Source organism: Heloderma suspectum, chromosome 4 (genome assembly GCF_057233095.1).
Source record: "Heloderma suspectum isolate Gila_16-S chromosome 4, 16-S_ref, whole genome shotgun sequence".
Lineage (NCBI taxonomy): Eukaryota > Metazoa > Chordata > Lepidosauria > Squamata > Helodermatidae > Heloderma > Heloderma suspectum.
In genome coordinates, this window is record NC_139461.1 from 271,392,184 (window position 1) to 271,401,634 (window position 9,451).

Below are 9,451 nucleotides of genomic sequence, written 5' to 3' on the forward strand. Positions count from 1 at the left end.
GATTTGCATGCCTAACTTCAATTGTATAGTTTGCTTCTTCTCCCCCAGCCCCCAGTCCGCTTTTTTTTTTTTTTGGCAATTATCATCATCATCATCATGGACTGCAGAAAGAGGATTGCAGCATATATCAGGAGGATTAGGCATGTAGAGGAAGCAGTGGAGGCTGGTAGCTCCGATATCAGTGGGGTGGTGAATCCACTCCAGGTTTTAGTCAGAGCCAGTTGGAACTTTAAAGGAGCTATCCGAGGTGTGCCTCCGAGAGCTCCTTTAGAGTTCTGACTGGTTCTGACTGAAACTCGGAGCAGATGTACTGCCCCACTGACATTGGAGCCACCATCCTCCACTGGGGGGGAAGGGGAAGAAGGGAGGGGTCTATGGAGATGGGCTAGCAAACTGTATTATGAAGCTCCCACATCATTTTTAGTCCTTGGAAGCCTTCACCCACCCATCTTCCTATTGATCTTAGACTGGAAACCAGGAGTGAGCAATACACAGCCCGCAGGCTACATGAGGATCCTATGCCCACCCCACCCCTCCAGTCCTGCCCCCATCACACGCTGCATTGCTGAATTCAGCTGTGAAAAAAACGGGGTGTGGAATGTCCCACTATAGCCATTCTGGAGCTCTAAAAGGGTCAAATGAGATATTTTCTGACGCTTTTTTTTCCACACTAGGCCCTATGCCCTAGGCAGTGACCGATAGAGTGTGGCTTGCCGGGAGTCTCGGGTGTGTGAAAATGATCCCCAGGTCCCCTGCAGTTGCTCATTTTATTTTATTTATTTATTTATTCATTTCATTTCTATACCGCCCAATAGCCGAAGCTCTCTGGGCGGTTCACAAAAATTAACACCAAACAACACACAATAAAACAATTTAAAATATATAGAACATTAAAACCACAATATAACAATACAACCACAATAAAACCTAGCAGCAGTGCAGGAGTTTAAAATACAGATTTAAAACAGTAAAGATAAAAATTTAGAAAGCTAAAATGCTAAAATGCCTGGGAAAACAAAAAGGTCTTCACCTGGCGCCGAAAGGAATACAATGTAGGCGCCAGGCGAACCTCACTAGGGAGCTCATTCCAGAGCCGGGGTGCCACAGCAGAAAAAGCCCTCCTCCTAGTAGCCACCCGCCTCACTTCCTTTGGCAGGTGCTCACGGAGAAGGGCCGCTGATGATGATCTTAAGGTCCGGGCAGGCACATATGGGAGGAGGCGATCCTTCAGGTAACCTGGCCCCAAGCCGTTAAGGGCTTTAAATGTTAACACCAGCACTTTGAATCAGGCCCAGAAATGGACTGGCAGCCAGTGCAGCTGGAAAAGTACTGGCGTAATATGAGCTCGCAGGCCAGTCCCTGTTAACAATCTTGCTGCCCTATTTTGGACCAGCTGAAGTTTCCGGACCGTTTTCAAAGGCAGCCCCACGTATAACGCATTGCAGTAATCCAGACGAGAAGTTATCAGAGCATGGATAACTGTAGCTAGGCTATCTCTGTCCAGATAAGGGCGTAGTTGGTATACCAGCCTAAGCTGATAAAAAGTGCTCCGTGCCACTGAGTTAACCTGTGCCTCAAGTGACAGTTCTGGATCCAAGAGCACCCCCAAACTACGAACCTGATCCTTTAGGGGGAGTGCAAGCCCCTCCAGAACAGGTTGAATATCACCTAGCCGGGCAGACGAACCACCCACTAACAGTACCTCCATCTTGTCTGGATTGAGTTTCAGTTTATTAGCCCTCATCCAGTCCATTACCGTGCCCAGGCACTGGTTCAGAACAGCCACTGCCTCACCTGGTTTTGATGAGAAAGAGAGGTAGAGCTGGGTGTCATCTGCATATTGATGGCACCTCAGCCCACACCTCCGGATAACCTCCCCCAGCGGTTTCATGTAGATGTTAAACAGCATGGGGGATAAAATAGAGCCCTGTGGAACCCCATGGCACAATTGCCATGGCACAGAGCAATAATCCCCCAGCACCACCTTCTGGAATCGGCCATCCAAGTAGGAGTGGAACCACTGTAGTGCAGTGCCTCCAACTCCCAACCCAGACAACCTATCCAGAAGGATACCATGGTCGATGGTATCGAAAGCCGCTGAGAGGTCCAGGAGAATCAACAGGGTCGCACTCCCCCTGTCCCTCTCCCGGCAGAGGTCATCCCACAGGGCAACCAAGGCAGTTTCCGTTCCAAAACCAGGCCTGAAGCCCGATTGAAATGGATCTAGATAATCCGTTTCATTCAACAGTGCCTGGAACTGTCCTACAACCACCCGCTCAAGCACCTTGCCCAGGAAGGGGATGTTGGCCACTGGCCTATAATTGTTAACATCCTCTGGGTCCAGGTTAGGCTTTTTCAGGAGTGGTCTAATTACTGCCTCTTTTAAAGTGGCAGGCACCACTCCCTCTCTCAAGGAGGAATTTACAACCTCCTGGACCCAGCCAGACAACCCCTCCTTGTTTGATTTAATAAGCCATGAAGGGCAAGGGTCAAGCATACAAGTGGTCGATCGGACTTGGCCAAGCACCTTGTCCGCATCCTCAGGCCTCAGTAACTGAAACTCATCCAATAAAACTGGACCAGACAGTGCTCTGAACGCCTCTACCAATGGAACTGCATTAATGGTTGTGTCCAATTCATGATGAATCTGAGCGACTTTATCCTCAAAGTGCCGCGCAAACTTGTCACAGCGTGCTACCGAGGGTTCCACCGTCTCTTTCCCTGGCCCAGAATGTAACAGGCCGCGAACCACTCGGAAAAGCTCTGCTGGACGACACTGAGAAGATGCAATGCTGGTGGAAAAGAACTGCCTCTTTGCCACCCTCACCGCCACAGAGTAGGCTCGATAGTGGGCTCTTACCTGTGTTCGGTCAGACTCAGCACGAGTTTTCCTCCACCTGCATTCTAGCTGTCTCCCCTCTTGCTTCATTGCCCTCAGCTCAGGTGTATACCAAGGAGCTGGCCGGGCTCTGCTCAGAGGGAGAGGGCGCTTGGGCGCGATCGTGTCAACCGCCCGAGTCATCTCTGCATTCCACAAAGCGACCTGGGCTTCGACAGGAGCACCAGCCATACCAGCAGGAAAATCCCCCAGAGCCTTCTGGAATCCATCAGAATCCATTAATCTCTGGGGGCGGACCATTTTAATAGGTCCCCCACCCTTGCAGAGGGGAAAGGCCGCCAGGAGTCTAAACCTCAGCAGGAAGTGATCTGACCATGACAAAGGGACAGATGTTAATTCCTCCACTTTCAGATCACCATCCACCTGCCCAGTCGAGAAAACCAGATCAAGCATGTGTCCTTTTATATGCATTGGGCCGATGACATGTTGGGACAGCCCCATGGTTGTCATGGTGGCCATGAAGTCCTGAGCCGCCCCGGATACAGCGGCCTCGGCATGGAAGTTGAGATCCCCCAGGACCATCATCCTGGGGGTCCTCAACACCAAGTCCGAGACCACCTCCGTCAGCTCAGGCAGGGAGTCTGATGGGCAGCGGGGTGGGCGGTACACCAACAGAATTCCTAATCTGTCCCAGGTACCCAACACAAGGTACAAACACTCAAGATCTGCACTTGAATGAGCAGGAAGCCTGGAGAGGGAGATTGAATTCCTATAGACCACGGCAACCCCCCCTCCCCGACCCTCAAGTCGGTGTTGGTGCTGCAACGAGTACCCAGGAGGGCACAGCTGGGAGAGAGTGACCCCTCCCAGTTCCCCCACCCAGGTCTCAGTAATACATGCCAGGTCAGCCCCCTCATCCACAATCAAATCATGGATGAGGGAGGTCTTATTTGGGGCCGACCTGGCATTCAGCAGCAGCACCACCAGACCCGAGGGCAGACTGGTAAGCATCCCTGTTGTAGATGCTTATAGAAACATCACTCCATGTTTTCAAGTTTCTGTCTGCAGACATTAAGATTAGCAATGAGCTCTTTTGTATAAATTATGTTACTTTATTTAATGGGGGATTTGTACCCTGCCTGTCCACTTCCAAAATGGAGGTGCTCTCGGTGGTTTCTATAATAAGCACAATAAAACACTGAGCTGACCTCAGATAGGGGTGAGGAATTTGCAGGACTGCCTTGGCGGTGGGGTGGGGCTGTTTTTTACTACATGCTTACAGAGCTGCACAGCTACAAATAACCACACCAGTTATTTTCAAACCTGCATTCCTGCGCAGCTGCGAAGGTGCGCGTGCAGTTACTGGACTTTAGGAAGCAACATGACTTCCACTTCTAGCACACTTGCAGCACTGTACTGTGGCTTGTGGCATGTGCTTGCGCTATCAGCACAATGATAAAACACACATGGCCTTTCAAACTCCTCCTACTTCTCCTGCAATTGCAATACGGTGTTTTGGTGTGTGGAACGAGATCACATTATAAACACAGTGGATGCTGCACTGTCTTCATTAGCGTGTGCCCACGGAGCAGCAGTTGCGTTTGAAAAAAGCACTGGCACAGTTGTGCCTCACAGGAGGAAGGGGCAGCAGTGTAGAACCTACCCAGGTCAATGTACCATCTGAGAAGAGTTCAGATTTTTCAGTTAATGGAAAGGCAGAGCCAGAGACAAAAGCACAGTACTAGAAAATATCATTCAACTATCCCTTATTCAGGGTGCTTCCTGATGGGTCTTTTATCATGCCATAGCCCTGCCTCATTCATGCAATTTGACAGGGATCCAGATGATGATGTTTCCCACTCATAGCCCTCCCATGTTTTCCCCACCACTTCTTCCACCTTTCTTAACACAGAAAATCCACTGAGAAAAAGATGCAATTGCTGCACAGTGCCCTCTGATTCATAGTGCTAGGAGACCTCCATATGGAATCACCCTCAATCTGGGAAGAGCGTGTGCTGTTCTTGGGAACGGGATCTCATGTTTTGCTAGTGATTTCTTAATATTTAAATATTTCTTTATTTAAATATTTGAATATTTCTTTATTTAAATATTTAAATATTTCTTTATTTAAATATTTAAATATTTCTTTATTTAAATATTTAAATAAAGAAATATTAAATATTTCTTAATATTTAAATTCCTTTAAACCTGAGCTTTGGTATAGTGATGCAGTACACAATGGGAGTGAGTCTCTTAAATACAGTGGGCATTACTTCTGAGTAAATTTGCGTGCTTTCAGGTTGGTGGCCTCCTCCCCTTCCTCCTGTCATGGCCCAACCTATCTGAGGCAAATTCAGTACTGCAAATAAAGGGGGTAACTCCAGAACAGTGCAGAACTCACTCCGATGTTTTGCCTTCCTACCTGAGGCTTTTATTGTGTGCTCATGATTGCTCCCTCACAGTAGCTGGTGGGTCCTTCATATGACAGCAGCATCCTCCAAAGTCTCTCCCATGCTTTATGACCATTATTACGGTTTTTTTTTCTTAACAGGGAAAGTCTGACATATCCTGAATGGTGCCATTAAACTCTCAGTGTAATTGTGCAATTCCACTATACCACAGTGCCATCTAATGCTGTATAATAAAACATATAGAAAGGCAGAGAAAGAAAACACAGAACTTTACTGTGTACAGTTCTGGTCACCATCTAAAAAAAGATGTTGTAGACCTGGAAGAAGTGCAGAAAAGGGCAACTAAAATTATCAAAGGGCTGGAGCATCTCCCTTATGAGAGAAGGTTACAGCTGCTGGGATTGTTTAGCTTGGGAAAAAGGAGGGTAAGGGGAGACATGATATAGGTATACCTAATTATGCATGGTGTGGAGAATGTGGATAGGGAGACATTTTTCTCCCTCTCTCAAAATACTAGAACCCAGGGTCATCCTATGAAGCTGATTGGCAGGAGATTCAGGACAGACAAAAGGAAGTTCACACAGCACATAGTCAAAATATTTGCTACTACAGGATGTAGTGATGGCCACCAATTTGGATAGCTTTAAAAGGGGGTTGGACAAATTCCTGGAGAAAAAGGCTTTCAGTGGCTACTAGTCTTGATGCCTATGTGCTACCTCCAGTACCAGAGGCAGTGAGCCTATGTAATGTCCACCAGTTGATGGGGAACATGGGTGGGAGGGTGCTGTTGCACTCATGCCCTGCTTGTGGCTTTCCATCGACAGCTGGTTGGCCACTGTGTGGACAGAATGCTGGACTAGATGGACCCTTGGTCTGATCAAGCAGGACTCTTCTTATGTTCTTATGTACTTAAAAACCTGGGGGAAAGCATGTGTAAAGAGCTGACCTTAATCCCGCAAAAAATCCAAAAGCAGAAGCCCTGGTAAAGATGTGGGATAAAAAGCCTCATGTAGAAATGTCCTTATTTGTTGCAGCTGATATTAAGGAGAAGAGGAAGGAAACCAAAAAGAAGAACACAGGGAAGGGGGAAGGGAGGTTATGGAACAGTGCAGGTGAAAATGAGCTTGAGTCAGGTGAGGAGCACAGCTTGCCCTCCTCCTTCCCTTGCTGGCCAGTTTGATGCAATTGCACAATTGTATCAAATTGCTTGCACAATCTCCCCCATAGCTCTGCAGGTAAAGATTTCTTTTTACTCTGAGCACTGTGCTGTGCATTCTTATCCATCAGCCTTTATGGCAGGGATATTGAACCTCAGGCTGAGGGCCAAATCTAGCTTGCCCAGGGGCCAAATCTGGACCTCTGGGACTCCCCAGAGAGCCCTGGCCTCCTCCCTTGCCCCCGCTCCCCCGACCATCAATCATTTGGTGGCTTTCTGGCTTTTGCACAGTCTTTTTCCCCATTCTAAAATGTTGAAATGCCTCTCCTAAGACTTAGTTACTGGCAGAAAAAGCTTTAAGCTAATATATGTTGGGGGTTGTTTCTGTTTGGGGGGGGTATCTGTCCCCTTTTGCCTTTGGCCCCGCCCACCTATCGAATGTGGCCCCCGAGAGCTTCTCTGAAATTGAATTCAGCCCCTGGGTTGAAAGAGGTTCTGCACCCCTGCTCTAGTGTGACTTTCCGTTGAGCTGCTTTATGCATTGGGCCACATATGGGAATGGGGGGAAGGAGGTGTTGGGCCACATCATCTCCCCCACTGTAGTTTCCAACTATTTATAAGATACATGCGGGACTGACTCCAGAATTAAGGGGGCCTTGCTGGGCAAAGTATCCTCTGTTGAGGTCTCTCCTCTTTAGGTGGGCCTCAGTGGGCTTCCTGGCTACAGTGGCAGCAGCCTGAACAGCTGGGTCTAACTACCGTTTTCTTTCCCACAATGCCCCAGAGTTATGCTAGGTCTGGGCATTGTAGGAAAATAAAAGGGCAGCTAGATCCATCCAGCTCAGGCTGCTGGGAGTGCCAGGCCAGGGGGGAAAAAATAGGTGGGCCCAGATTGGGCATCAGCAGTGGGCCTTGACAAGGTTCTGGGGCCCTGACAACTGCCCAAAGATGCTGGATTCTGACACTGCCTTTGGAGACAAGTGGATTCTACAGGAACATAGAAAGATGCCTTACACCGAGTTAGACCAATGGCCCATCTAGCACCCTATTGCCTACAGTGACTGGCAGCAGCTGTCCAGGGTTTCAGGCAGGAGACCTCCCTAGCACTACCTGGAGATGCCTGGGATTAAACTAGGGACCATCTACATGCATGTGCTCTACCACCGAGCTACAGCTCTCCCCCACAACAAATGCTTCCTCGCAATTGAACATGAGTCACAGTGACTGTGCATCATGCAGGCAGTGTTTCTTTTAAAACTCTCTTTTTTTCCTGTCCCGTCCATCTTAGCACATTCAGCACAGCGGCAATGAAAAGAGGGAAGACAGCGAGAGGTTAAACCCTGCCTTGGCACGTTAAGCCAGACAAGCGTAACATGCAGGATGGCCATCATCTCTCTGCCTGGCATTCAAGAGGAGAAACATGGACCAATCTCTCCAAGCCGTTTCTTAATACGCAGCAAACTAGTCATCCCAGTGGATCCTCATCATTGCCCACCCCCCAGACAACCCATCCTTGTACTACAGATTCAGAGCCCTGCTGCCGGCACAAGCTAACACTTGTTCTGTGGTCTCCAATTGCCAGATATTGGAATTGGTCTTATAATGGCAGATGAAGATTTGAAATTTTCTTTCTAGCACCAGGAAAAGAGAGGAGAGAGGGAGACACAACATAAAGAGTCTTGTTCCTGAGACAGATGGGATCGTGATGTGTAATATGAAGAGAGGGGAAACAATGTTGCCATGTGCAAATTATGGTTTTGCTTTTGAAATCCAGATCATGACTGGGATAGCCAGGGGCTCGGTGCCTCCTACTAGTCCAACTTGCTTCCTTTGAATAGTTTTGGTCCAGCGCCACCCTGCGGCTATATGGAGACTATGGCATTCAGAGCATGCCTTCTGATGTGCAGTGTGTGCTCTTTGGAAAGATGGACAGAGAACATGGCTATTGACAGATTGTTCTGTACAGGAGTGACAAACCATCTTCCTCCATCCAGTTTCCTAAGCATCTGTAAAGGTTAAGGCAGGTGGCAGGTCTTCACTATGAAGGCAGGTGTGAGCACTGAACAAAGTTAAAATAGAGGATATAACAGGAGGCACATATTAAACTCAAACATTTCAGAGTGAGAGATGTGGTTGAAGTGATCAGTTTACAACCCAGCCAGCAGCCATGCTATTCACTGAAGTTCCATGAAATCGTTTATTTGCTGTTCATAAAGATAAGGTCAGCCAAATCCAGTCCAAAAGGAAGGGAAAAGATGAGATGATCACATGGAAATGGAGACACACACCCCCAATCACATGACAACTGAAGCCAATGACAGCAGTGTGTGTGTGTGTGCGCGTGAGCACTGTTTGTGATATAAGAGGCCTAAGATGAGAGGAAAATAAGGTTCTTCTAGTCATTCTCATCTAAGGATCCCCTTCTCTGACATGCAGGATCTGTCAGCCCATTAACACTCATAAAGACAAAAGGTAAGCAAGGTATGTTGTGCCGCATATTGAACTGAAACATCCTGCAGAACTGCACTTTTCTTTTGGTTTTGTTTGCAGTGTTCCCTTCTGCATTCAAGCTACTCCAAGGTAGTTTGCTCCTAGCCACCAACTTAAGAGGCAGATGATGTGATGTATGTGATCCAGTCCTTACAGACCCCAACAAATTGCTTAGAAAGGGAGGGTGAGAACCTCATGGCTGTTGGAAGACGTACACCAATTCCCGATGCAGGGGAGTTTCCCTTCCTTGGGACTTCTTAGGAGAGAATCATGGCTCTCAAAGCACAACCATTTACAACCATGTCTTTTTGACAATAATACATCCTAGAGAGTAAAAATGGCAAGTGTTTTGTTTTTCCTCTCTTTTTTCTATTGCCTTTTCGCTGTTGGCTCTTCCTGCAAAGTTTGGCCACTTTGTTGTATTGAGCTATTTTAGACCTGCTTTCTAGGCTTTGTTTTGCTATGACCCAACCATGAGACTGAGGTATATGGAAGGAAAGAGGGGGCTTTGTACATAAAATCCTGTATAATAAAAGGAGGAACTTGATTCATCTT

The 9,451-nt window shown here is 47.6% G+C and overlaps 1 protein-coding gene across 1 annotated transcript in view; it reads left to right on the plus strand.

Annotated features, from left to right (window-relative positions):
- RALY (RALY heterogeneous nuclear ribonucleoprotein) overlaps nucleotides 1-9,451 on the plus strand; it is a 62,555-nt gene extending 53,104 nt beyond the window's left edge. Inside the window, exon 8 of the mRNA XM_084848364.1 lies at nucleotides 7,695-9,451. The gene's annotated coding sequence lies outside the window, so the exon portion shown is untranslated. The remainder of the gene's footprint in view (nucleotides 1-7,694) is intronic.